General features: G+C 41.1%; 1 protein-coding gene across 1 annotated transcript in view; it reads left to right on the top strand.

The window, feature by feature from the left end:
- The window catches only part of DAB2 (DAB adaptor protein 2), a 162,152-nt gene that overhangs the window by 98,075 nt on the left and 50,637 nt on the right, over positions 1–13,440 (top strand). The gene's annotated exons all lie outside the window — the stretch shown is intronic.

The raw sequence follows: 13,440 nt of genomic DNA on the forward strand, positions 1-13,440 counted from the left end.
GTGGCTCAGTCGGTTGACTGTCTGCCTTTGGCTCAGATTGTGATCTCAGAGTCCTGAGTCTGGGCTTCCAGCTCAGTGAATGGTGTGCTTCTCTCTCTGCCTCTGCCCACCTCCCTGCTCATGCTCTTCCTCTCTCTCAAATAAGTAAATAAAATCTTTTTTTTTAAAAAGTGTATGGATCTAGCAAAATAAAATAAAAACAGGTAAATTCATAGCGTCTGTGCTAAGAGAGACATTAGGAATAATTTAAAGTTCACATATCTATATCCTTCTTCCTTCTCCTTCATCAGATTAAGAGCTCATTCAGAGTAGTTGAAAGTTCACTGGGCAGGGTAATGAGAGAAGAATTGGTTTGAATCTTGGCACCCTCACAAGCACTTGAAGGAGTTCCCTGATCCTCTGAGACCCATTTTTATCACCTTTAAAGTGGAGACAATTGTACTGCTCTAATTTGCAACAAGGATCTGAGGATCAAATGAGAATATTTTTGAAAGTTTTTTAAAGTTGCATACAAAAAGATATAATCAACACCATCCTCATGAAGGTCAAAGTCCTATCCCATTCTTCTTCTGCTCTCCGGTTAGAGATGCCACTCAGGCTTGAGCAACAGAAAGATAAGGAAGTGATGCACACCGCCCCCCCCAACCTCCAAGAGATCAGCAGTACCTCCACAAGATAGAATTGCCTTTTGCAACTGTATTCTGACTACCAAAGACACCCCCAAAAGAAAATCTACATAAAATTTTATAGATTAAATTCCTTAAGTTTATCAAGCCAGGAAAAAGGAAAAGTAAACTCTGGAATATCTCAGCAGACAAGCACATGACAGCAATACAGGCCCCTTTCTAGGGCTCAGAAGCCAGACTTTGTACCTATTTGTTTTCCTTGCCCCCCCCACCCCGTGGTGTGAAGCAGACAGGAAGGGCATGTCGTTTTGCAAATCATCTGACTCCAGCCTGAAATCAGTAGTCCAAAGAAAAAGCACTTGGGAGCGTAGGGGTATCAAAGAGGGGGCCAGGTTCAGGCCTTCTGATAAGGTATAATGTTGAGTGGAGAGTGGCTAATATGACGGCATTGACCCTCGATCCTGAAGGCACCCCCGCAACACATACAAAGATCTGCATCCGCTCTGGAGCGGAATTAGGGAAACAAAGCCATTCTCTCAGTCAAGGCGAACCATGATACCCAGAATCTGAATTCTGGGCTTCTAAGTGCTGAAAGCGTATTGGTTTTCCTGTAAAATACCTCCTTATGGGAAGCTCTCTGAGCTGAAGCATGGAATCCTAGGGAGTGAAGTCATGCTTGTTTATCTGCAGGACCCAGCTAGTGAACCAGCAGTACCCAGCTCATGCCAAATGTTGGGTAAATGAATGAGTGAGGGAATGATGAACAAATGAACTCCATGAAATACCTAATGGTAACAGTGGTCTTTAATTTTTTGTATTGTAGAAATTTTCAAAATGTAAACAAAACTAGAAAGAATTATAAATTGAACCCCTTATAGTCCCATCACTCTGCTTCAACAATTGTGTTTTGCGGCACCCGAGGGGCTCAGTCAGTTAAGCGTCTGACTCTCGATTTCAGCTCCGGTCACCATCTCAGAGTTGTGAGATTGAGCCCTATTGGGCTTCGTGCTGGGCATAGAGCCTGCTTATGACTCTCTCCCTCTCCCTCCACCCCTCCCCGCACCTCACTTGTGCATGCTCTCTCGCTCGCTCTCTCTCTCTCTCTCAAAAACAAACAAAAAATCTTGTTTCATCTATTTCTCCTCAATTTGAGGGATGGAGTAGGTTATTTTAAAGAAAATACAAGGTATCATCATTTCATCGATATGTACTCTATATCTCTAATATATAAGGATAATGCATTTACACATTTGACAAAATTAACAGTAATTCCTTAGTACCTTGTAAAAATCCCAATTTCTCTGCCTCAAAAATCTCTTTTAATGTGTTATTTGTTGGACCCATAATCCAAATAAGCCTCATAAAAGTGCGTAGTTTGTCTTTTAAAGTCTCTATAAATCTATAGTCGTTATTCCAACTCCACACCATTCTTTCATTAATACCATTGCCTTGTCGGAGAAAGCAGGCCATTTATCCTGTATAATGTACCACGTTATGGATTTGGTTGACATGCCTGGTGGTATCATTTAATTTGATCTTTTATCTATATTTCCCCTAAACTGGTAGCTATATCTAGAGGCTTGATTTGATTCAGTCTACTTCAAATACATTTCACAGTTAGCTGTGTATTTCCTACAGCATCACACAGAAGAGATCCTTAAAATGCACCAAAGGGTGGGAATCTATTTGGCCTTTTTATATGTCAAATATAGAACATGATGGGTTCATATTCTGGACCTACTAAAAATTAGATCCTCAAATTAAATAATACATGTCTTCTCTTTTTGGTTTTACTTGTGTCTGTATCAGTGCAGTATCTACGTGCAGCTTTTTTCTTGAACCTGGGACAAGAGGAACAGTAGAAGTCAGACCAGTTTAGTGGGCATTCCCCTCACTAAAGAAGGGATGTCCCACAGGTAAGGATGAACATTTCCAGTTTGGAAGAAAAGGTGAGAAGGGAAAGATAAATCATGTTTGGAGATTATAATGATTTCCTGATATTTACTATCAATGAAACATACTGCTTAAGGGAAGGTTGAAATCAATAGGCTCCACTGGGATAGGTACCACAGGGAAAGTATAAATCTGAGAAGAGGGAATAAGGATAAGATAGTAGAGCAGTGACTTAAAATTGATTGCTTTTGTTAGTTTTTCAGGGCTGCTGTAACAAACTCTCAAAACCTAGGTGGTTTGGGGTGCCTGGGTGGCTCAGTCGGTTAAGCATCCAACTCTTGATTTCAGCTCAGGTCATGATCTCAGGATCACGAGATCAAGTCCCGCATTGGGCTTGGTGCTGGGTATGGAACATACTTAAGATTCCCTCTCCCTCTGCCTCTCCTCTCCTACTTGCATGTGTGCGCAATCTCTAGCTCTCTCAAAAACACCCCCCAAAACAAAAAAAGCCTAGATGGTTTAAAACAAGAGAAATTTATTCTCTGGCAGTTCTGGAGGTTAGAAGTTTGAAATCAAGGAGTTGTCAGGGCCCTGCTTCTTCCAAGGTCTCCAGGGAAGAATCCATTCCATGTTTCTCTCCTTGCTTCTGTCAACAACCTCTGTCTACCGTGTACCTTGGCTTGTAGCTGCATCCTTCAGACCTCTACCTCCATCTTTCTGTCAGCTTCTTCCCCGTGTGTCTGTGTCCAATTTCCCTTTTCTTTTAAGGACACCAGTTGTTGGATTTAGGGCCCATTCTAACCCAATAGGACTTTGTCTTAACTTGATTACACCTGCAAAAACCCTCTTTCCAAATAACGTCACATTTGCAAGTTCCCGGTGGACATGAGTTTTTGATCAAACATGAGTTTTTGAACAAAAACACTCTCTGTAAGAAGATTACATTAGAACAACTCTGTGAGAAGATGACATTTGAACAACTAAAATGGTTAGAGAATTAAACAGCCACAAATCTGGAGAAAGAGAGTGGAAGCAAAGAGTAGCCTAGTGTGAAAGTCTGAGATATGAAGCGCGTGAGGGGAAGATCAGTAGCAGTGACAGTGACAATGGTAATGGGGTACAAGGGAGAGCAATATAGCCTTGGAAGCCAGTTCTAAGGATGATAACTTTGACACTGATGGGGATAGGAATTATTGGAGGTTTCTAAACCAAAGTGTGATATTATTGGACATTTCCATGAGAACCGCTAGTTGCTGTATTGACTAGACTGTGAGAGGGATAAGGGCAGAAGCACTTAAGGGTTATTGCAATGACCCATGGGAGAAATTTGATGATGATTTGGACCACAGTAGAATCAATCAGATAATAAGATCAACACATAAAAATGTTCCAGATTTTTCCCCATTAATACTTATCTCTTTTATGATCAAGCGTCTTGTCACCTGTTCATATGCATTCCCAGAGATGGGAGGCAAGCACCAAAAGTTTAAGAATTGGTTTTATGAGAAAATCTTAGAATGAGAAGAACTGAGCATTTCCTTTTTCTTGTAGTTAACATTGATAGCTACCATAGGGCCTACTGTGTACCAAAAATGTGTTATTTTACATCCATTCCTGTATCACTTAATCCTCGAGATAAGCATGCACTATTGCATTGTTTTCCATTTCACACATAAGGAATGTAAAGATTAGAGAAGTTAAGCAGTGTGTCCAATCATATGAATAGTTAAGGACAGAACCAGGATTCTAATATATGTATACTGAATCTTAATCCCATGTGGTTCTCATTGTGCTACAGTGTGAAGCAGGAAAAAAAAGTCATTATTCTAGTTAAGTATCTAATCACTGGGGTCCAGGTCTTTAAACACCATGTTCCAGAGAGACATTACTTGGTGTTCTTCATTTGTAAGTAGCTGATTAATCAATTTGATTGATTACTACTGACCAGGAATATTGTGAAAAGATACCCTTCCATAGTCAGCATATTAGGAGAGAACATAGCTAGTCTGTACCTCATTCTGGAGATGAATGTGTAAATCTCTTTCCATCCCCACATTCAATGACATCACGGACACTTCGAAACAACTACCCCCTACTGGGGGTAATTACTCCGCGGAAATCAACAAGCACGGTAAATCAGAGCTTTTTTATTCAGAGACCTGGTTTACCAACAAACTGTTTCCTATAACTCAAATTCAGTCACAGCAAAATATAAAGGTGGGGGGGGTGAGAGAGAGAGGGAGGGAGAAAGTGGAGAGAGGAGGGAAAGAGAGAGAGACAAGACAGTGTTATCAAATTAGTGTAGTTAATGTCTAACATTAGTTTGAAAACTGCCTTAATATAAACTAAAATAACAGAATGTGTCCGCTGGACAGATAAACACATTTAAAGTTTATGATTACATATTTCCTGGTTGGCCTCGGCAGCAGGACTTTAGGACTTAAGCGTTTTCAGCAACAACCGCACCGTTCTGGACCGGTTTTTCATCCATCCAAACCCACACCCAGCCTTGCCTTTCCAGGTGGTGTTTCTTCAGCAAACACACTTTGGGTGAGCTCAGTTCTTCCACGGAAGACTGAAGCAACAGTGATCCAGGGAGAGGCCTGCTAATGGGTTTCAGGAGCTTTGGCTTCTCTCCCAACAGAAGCTGGTGATGAGGTTTCTTTCCCTGAGTTGGCCTAGAGAAATGTTCTTTTACCAAAGATAGATTGAGGAGGAGAATCAGTCTCAGTACTAACCAGAATAAGCATGTTTTCCTGGTCATGGGTGGGGGAAATATCAGGGTAGCTCCATTTAGAGGAAGTGATGGTGTCTGAAAGCCAGGTAGAAATGGTTTCAGGGATTACCCGTTATTTTGGATCATATCCTCAACTTGTATCATTCACTAGTATTTCTCCTAAAAAAACAGTGGCTTGGGGCACCTGGGTGGCTCAGTGGGTTAAGGCCTCTGCCTTCCACTAGGGTCGTGATCCCAGGGTCCTGGGATCAAGCCCCGCATCAGGCTCCCTGCTCAGCGGAGAGCCTGCTTCCCTCCCCCCTCTCTCTCTGCCTGTCCTCTCTGCCTGCTTGTTATCTCTGTCAAATGAATAAATAAAAAATCCTTAAAAAAAAAAAGTGGCTTATCTATTGAACCAATACACACACATACATACCCCCCCACAAACACATAAACACACACACACCTGCTACTTCTACCCAGTCTCCCTCCCTCTCTTTCTCTTTTAAGATTATTTATTTGGGAGAGATTGAGTGGGGAAGGGCTGAGGGAGAGGGAGAGAGAAACTTTAGTGGACTCCTCACATGACATGGGACTTGATCTCAAGACCCTGATATGACGACTGAGTGGAAAGCAGTCAGATGCTTAACTGACTGCGCTACCCAATCTCTCTTCAAACCTTCCTTGGAGGAACACTCCTTTTCAGTGGCTCTTTGCTGCTCGGCTCAGCTGTAGTGTATGATTTCCCATTTTCTCTCTCTCAGGGCCAGACCCAGGATCAGGACAGAACTTTCTCCTTCTGCTCAAAGTCTAGACACCAGGGACAGACGTCCTGGAAGGGGTGCTGAGGTCATAATGAGTCCAAATGAGTCCATTGGTCCCGAGAGGACAGGAGAACATTGGGAGCAGAGGTACAAAGCCAAAGTGGGACACAGAAGGACAAGGGGCCTGGAGGCAGAGCAGTTGCGGGAACAGGCAGGAAGAACGTGATCAGCGACAATTCCAAAGCTGTGTTGGAGAGTTAATGTCACTTATAGCCTTTTCGTTTCTTGAGAAAATTCTAACCAGAGTCAGCATTGCCTAGAGGTAAAGTCACAAACCCTGGAACCAGACTTCCTGGGTTTGAAGCCTGGCTCTGCCATTTACTAATTCTGTGACTTTAATCAGTTTCCATCGTTTCTTCATCTGTAAAATGGAGGTAATAATAGGTTTTCACTCACAGCTTTGTTGTGAGGGTTAAATAAATTAATATCTGTAAAGTTCTTAGAAGAGCATCTGTATAAAAAGATGTTAAACAAAACAATATTCACCCAAGCCTTAGGGGAAAAAATTACCAGTTATCCTGGTAAAAAATAAGATAAATTAATTTATTCTTCTCCCTTCTCTCAGAGGATACCACCATCTTGAATTCGTGATTTATCATTCTTTTCTTCAAGATTTATTTATTTATTTGAGAGAGAGAGAGAGCAGGAGAAGGGATAGAGGGGAAGAGAGACAAAATCTCAAGGAAACTCCCTGCTGAGTGTGGAGTCTGATGCAGGGCTCGATCCCAGGGCCCTGGGATCATGACCTGAGCTGAAATCAAAAGTCAGATGCTCAGCTGACTGAGCCACCTGGGTGTCCTGTGATTTATCAACCCTGCACATCATTATATTTATTTAAATAAGTGGTTGTGTCTCCAAGTATAGAGTAATTTTATTGTTCATATTTTAAGCCATATATAAATGGCATCATGCTTATTGTATTCAACTGTAATTTCTTCTTCCTCAGTTCATCTGGGTTGCTCTAAGCCATTCTGGGTCATACATTCATGTCATTCCTATTATTGTTAGAGCATTCCCAGTGCATACATGCACCACAATTTATTTGTCTATTCTTCCGTTGATGGACACTTCAGTTGTTTCTACTTTTTGCTACCATAAGCATTCGAAGACATCTTTCTTGACAAATACGTGGGAGTTCCTCCAAGCTGATTTTAAAGTGAAATTTCTGAGGTTTAGAGTAATCTTATTTTCAAATTTACTTACTATTTTAAAAATTATTCTTCTAAGATAGTCAGACAAATTCACATTATCATCCGTGATCTACTATGTGCTAACTGCTACTTGAAGTCTTTTAGAGAGAGCAACTTTTTCGATCCTCAGAATCACACTATGAAGGAAATTCTATTATTTCCCTCACTTTATAGAAGAGAAGTACAATAGTTTTCCTCAGATCACACAGCTGATAAGTCATGGAGCTCAGATTCACACCAGGACACACACTTGTTCCAGAATCATGCTAACTGCAACATAAGATACAAAGAAAAAAAAAAAAGTCAAGATATTCTGGTCCCAAAGTATGACAAGGCAAATAAAAAGACTTAATTGAAAGAGGTAAGATCTCATTAGATCCAGTATTTCCTCATCTTAACTAATTACATGTGCATAGACCTTGTTTCCAAATGAGGTGTAGTCTGAGATTCCATGTGGACAGGAATCTTGGGGAGGAGAGACACTGTTCAAGCCAGTACAGGACCCCCTTCTACATCTGTGGCCAGAGAGTGGAGTCTACACTACTTCCCACAGGACAAGTTTTGGATATTTGGAAAGAGCTCCACTATTCATAGGTCTCTCTCCCTACCTCGCCTCATATGCCCAAGGAGTCTCTTGCCTTCTCTACACATACCCAGTTCAGTCAGGCCACACTGGCAGAGGCCCCGATAGTTCTCAGCTCCCAGGAAATTCCCTCACCATCCAAGGGGCCATGCTCTGGATGCCCTTCCATTTGCCAGTGTCTTCTACAGATGAAGAAACATCCAAAACTCCACAATAGATGCTCTCTTCCAGGTGTGGACAGACCCTGACAGCATACAGTGAGCCCTAAGAGTTGCCAGTAATTCCTGCAATGCTGTTTGGATCCTGACTGCATGAGCCATACCTTCTAGATCATTCAGGAAAGCTGAGTCATACTTCTAGCTCTGTCCCTAACTCTATAAACAGAAGCAAATCAAAGTTCCTACACTTACACTTCTTAACCTTTAGAAAAAGTAATACTTGCCCTAACCTGTTTGGCAATAATGTTGTGAGGACAAATATCAGATGGGTACAAAAGACTTAGATAAAATCCTCAGATAAAAATGGATGGGAAGAATGTGGCTATGCACCCAGAGCACAATGGAATGTAACCTTGTTTTATGGCACGGGGTCCTTTAATAATCCAGCGAAATCTACGCTGCACTGCCTCCGAAAACGCACATAAGCATGGGGGCATATACATGTAAGCTTCCAAATAATTGGGGAATTGGATTACCCTGGAGCCCACACACGGATTCTCCCCATTCTCTAATTAAGCAGTGATTTTGAGCCTGAGCATTAAGTAACTACAGAAAATAGTATTCCTTCCTGATTCACAGATGGCCGTTCTGGTTTAGAGGTGAGGCTGTTTGGCCAGTCTCAGCACAGCACATGGCCATGGTTGGAGCAGAGTAGAAATATTTTTGGACCGAGTTCAGTGTCTGCGGACAGTGAGGCACCTTCTCAGTAGAAGCAAGAGCACTCCAAAATACAAGCGGTGGGGCTCCCATTCCCCTTTTCTCACTTTCCATCTTTCCCCCCTTTTTAATGTCCCCATTTCAGCAGAAATGGACTCAGCTCTCTTTGAACGGATGAAATCGATCCATTAAAGTGATCCTTACTAAGCTGTTAGAAAATCAGGGTCCCAGACTGTTCCACATGAAAAGTCAGCCTTAAAAAAGTTGCCCGCAGCCAGAGAAGCATAGTTATCTGACGTGTGATTTACTAGACAGTATTTCTTCTGTTGGCGGTAGAAATAATTTAGGACAAGAACACCTTTCTAGTAATGCATATTTTCCATAACTTTAACATAGTTTACAGTATTCCTATAGTCTCAGTTTGTTCAGACTCTTCTCTTTGAATCTGATCTCCTTTGTTTTCTACCAAAAACCAAAACAAAAGTGGAAGATAGGGAATGCCCATTTGATAGATAAAGACACTGAGCCCTTGAGAAGTTAGGCTACTTGCCAGAAATCTTTCAGTTAGTAAGAGATAGAGCCAGGATTTTCACCTAGATCTGATCCCAAATCCTACTTCCTGTGCTAGATCATAAAGGTAAGCCTGTAAATAACATCCAGTTTCAGTTTTCCAATGGCCTCTTTGAAGCCAAGGTCTAGTATGACTTCAGGGGTAGTAGAGTGTCATCCCGGGGGCTAGAAGTCACAGAATTCTTCTTTTACTGGGTATCCTTAAGCTGGCATGGTGAAGTTGATAGTTGCCTCCAACTGATCAAAAATAATAAAAAATATCTGTCCCTATTCTTACTGATGACTAAGACCTCTTTAACAAGGAGTGGTGTCTTTCATGCCACAATAAGACACCGGATTAGAAATGCAAATTTCTGAGTATAGGTCAGTGGAAATGGCTGATAGCAGCTCTTTCTCTGAAAACACGTCTCGACAGGGGAGAGGGTAGGGAGAGTCACCACCAAAGCCAGAACACTGTCTGAAGCTGCCGAGAGCCAATGGGAGAGAGAAAATCCAGTCTGAAGACCAATGGCACCTGCCTCCTATCATCCTTGTGCTTCTCCCTCTCCACTGAGGTCTCCTCACTCAGAGAAGAACGGAATGAATATGCTCTTGACTACAGGAGTACTCGGTGTTGCCCAAGTGTGGTCCCCAGGACTATAGCCCCTGAGTCACCCAGAAGTGGTGGCTAATCATTCAGATTCCAGGCACTTAACACCTTCCCCTTCCCCACTGATCCACCCACACACCTTTTCAGTCCTGGTATCAGGCTAGAGCTGGGAACTCGCCCTTGTACAAAGCTCCCAGAATGTCTGCTGTGAACAGGAATTGTTTGGGGACTATTGTTCTAGAGGCCCAATTAGATCATGAGAACACCCACTTTTGAAGGATCTTGAGGAAAACACCTCAGTGAAAGCTATTTTATGGATTTCTTTTATAACTCTTCTTTTCCTTTATATTAAGATCAATTGGTGTAATTTTTTTTTAATTATGCAAACTTGTGCTTATACCATTTCAGTTAGGTATACAAATGTGATCTCTGTATATCTGCATACAGGCTATTTTAATTTCTTTTTCTTTTCTGTAAAGCTCTTATTCCCTTCCCTCCCCTGTCTATTCTCATTTCCATGAGGTCCCCAGTAATGTATAATGCAATTCAATCTCTAGTCTCCCTTATACTTATACACACACACAAACTTATATGGATAGGTGTTGCTTTTCGTATTACAAAAACAGAAACATATTTTACATTTTCTGTATGTTGTTTCCTCGCTCAACAATACTTAATAGAAATCCTTCCATATCACAAGACATAACTCTAATTTATTCTTTTAAATCATTGCTATGATTTCACAGTGCAGATGAATCATAACTTATTCAATCATTCTCCTATTGATGGACAAAATTTGTTCCCATGTTCCTACTCTATGGATAAGGCAGTGATTAACATCTTTGCTTTATTTCTAAGGAAGATTCTTATTCATAGGATAAAGAACTACATAAGTGTTGGCTACAATAATAATTAATATTGGTATTTTGTAGGTTTATATGTTATTTTTATTTTTAACCACTCTTTTCAAGTTGCTTTCCATGTAAGATATCTTAACCAGTAATTATATGAGTATTCTTTTCCCCCTTTACAACTTCTCATTATATAAGTTTATGTTGGTAGGGAAATGCAATTACTTATATAAATTTGTCATATTGAATTTTTAAATGTCTCTCACTTTAAATATCCCAACTTTTGAAGTACGATTTGAGGTTTACTAATGCACATCATTAGCAAACAGTAAGTATTGCATTTTAAGGTGCTTTGCAGGTACAGCCAACGAAACAAAAGAAAAATGGGTTGCCTTCAATATGGCTACCCTCCAAATATTTTAGATCGATCGATTGATATGAAAAACCTCCAATATTTGTCATGCCTTGCCAACAGCCAAATCCGATAGGGTCAGTCTTTCTGTGTCTGTAAATATGGTAAGTCAAGGTCAAAGAACATTTTCTGGAAACAATAGCTATTTTCTTCTTTTATATTTATGACACCAAGGTGGAAGAAGAAAAGCTGTGACCTTGCTAGATCCAGAAACTTTAACCAGTCCTCGTTTACTGAGAACATCTGGAAGTGTCCAGCAAGGCATCAAGGTGCACAAACAGTTCCCCCAGGACCACATTCGAAGTGCCATTCACAGTTCATGGGAAGTGGTGGGATTCAGAAAGTGATGTTTAAGGGAGACAGGCGGGGGTGGGGGGTGGGGAGGTGAGCAGAAGAAAGGCTGGAGAAGGGAGAAAGAAAGCTTTAGGTCTGTGATCTAAAGTGGGGGGGGGCGGGGGAAGCAGCTTAAGTTTGGAAGAAAAGACACACACATAGGATAGCTCGCACAGGCAGAGTTGCTGTGGAAGCACATTCCAGGAAAATCTTAAGAGATTACTTTAATAATAAACCATGCATTCTTCAGCAAGCCATCACGGGATTAACTACCCTTTTCCTAGGCTGGGAACACAGTCGTCAGGTTTTTTTTTTTCCCTTCTCCCTCACAGGCAGGTTTTGTGCAAGGGAAAGTCATGCAAGGACCATAGGTCTTCAAACATTATATTGAATTTTCCTCACCTTAATGTGCTAAGCATTAATTTTAATGGTGATAAGAAAAAAACCATTTAGGCAAGGTTAACATCTGGGTGGGCTTGGGTGTGATTTTCCAGCTGCAAGGATGTTCATTTCAGACCTCCTGAAAAGTGAACAACTTCTATGGGATAGGAAACTGTGTTCCATCAGAGATTAAAAAGAGTTAAATTGTTAAATTTCTTTTCATGCTTCTTTCTTTCTTTTTCTTTTTTCTTTTCTTTCTTTCTTTTTCTTTTTTTCTTTTTTTTTTTTTTACTGTGAACAGGACACTGAATCACTGCCAGAAGCAATATCAGCACCCTAGAGATATAAAAATACTCTTCAAATCAGAGTTCTCCACTGTTGACTCTTAAGATTTCTGTGTAAAATGACAGAGCTGTCTGCTTTAAGCTGTCTGTGTGAGCCCACTCCTCATAAAGGACTGTTTCCATTAAAGTCTTCTCTTGAAACTCCAGCTCATTTGAACAAAATCATTTTTTTCCTCTGGCTTCTTAGACGTAACTCTTCTTTTTGGTAGAGCAAACATATGTTAACATTTCTAATAACAGTCTTCTGACTAAAAAAAAAAAAAATGTTTGGGTGGTCACTTCTGAGGTGAGAAAATATTAGCTATTGAGGTTAAAAGAGAAACCCCCCTTTTCCCCCCAAATTGCCAATGCCTCTATGTGCCTGAAATCAGCCATCATTTGTCCAGCTACTCAGCCTTTGGAAGTGAAACCATCCTTCTGGACTCTTGGGTCTTAGAAATAAAGCAGTATGTCCTAAATGTACCAGAATTAAAGTTCTCCACATAAATGTTATAAATACTGCTCTAAGATTAAAGTCTGAGTACCTCTTGTTATTCCCAGGAAGTCATATATACATATATATGTGTGTGTGTGTGTGTGTGTGTGTGTGCGTGTGTGTGTGTATTTTTTAATAATAGCAAATCAGAGGAACATTGGAAACTGTCAATACCACCCTCCCTCCCCACCCCTACACCGTCAGGTGTGAGGGGATGAGACAGGTGGCAGAAATCATAGAGGCCAGGAGAGAGGACCCTCTCCCTGTGGCAGGGTTTTGCAGCTCCGCACCCCCAGCTCCGGGGCAGTCCCAGGCCTGACCTACTTGAGAGCAGGGACTGCCACTCACACTGAGCTGCCCCAAATTACACAGCGGCTTTACAGCTGGGCTAGGCTTGGACCACAAAATGCATCCTTGGTATCCCATTAGCCCGATTTGAACCCTCAGTTTCCAGAGGTAAAATGCAAATCCGCTGTGTGTCGCTTACTCAATAAAATCAATAACCCCTTCTCCTCCAAATCATAATTTGGTAGTTTCACATTTAGTACACACTGTCTCCCACTGCCAAAAAAAAAAAAAAAAAAAAAAGACGTGCTTTTCACAAAATAATTTCAAAATTCTTGAAAACTGACAGTTTCTGGGGATACCGTACAAGTGTTCATGATTTTAAAATACGGAGAAAATGAATTCCCAGCTCGTGAAGGTTCTCGAAGCGATGCTGTGGCGTGCCAGTATCTTCAACTATTTTATTTCTCGTGTCGCAGATGGCTCTGAGAGG

This window comes from Neovison vison, chromosome 1 (assembly GCF_020171115.1).
Source record: "Neovison vison isolate M4711 chromosome 1, ASM_NN_V1, whole genome shotgun sequence".
In the NCBI taxonomy this organism is placed as follows: Eukaryota; Metazoa; Chordata; class Mammalia; order Carnivora; family Mustelidae; genus Neogale; species Neogale vison.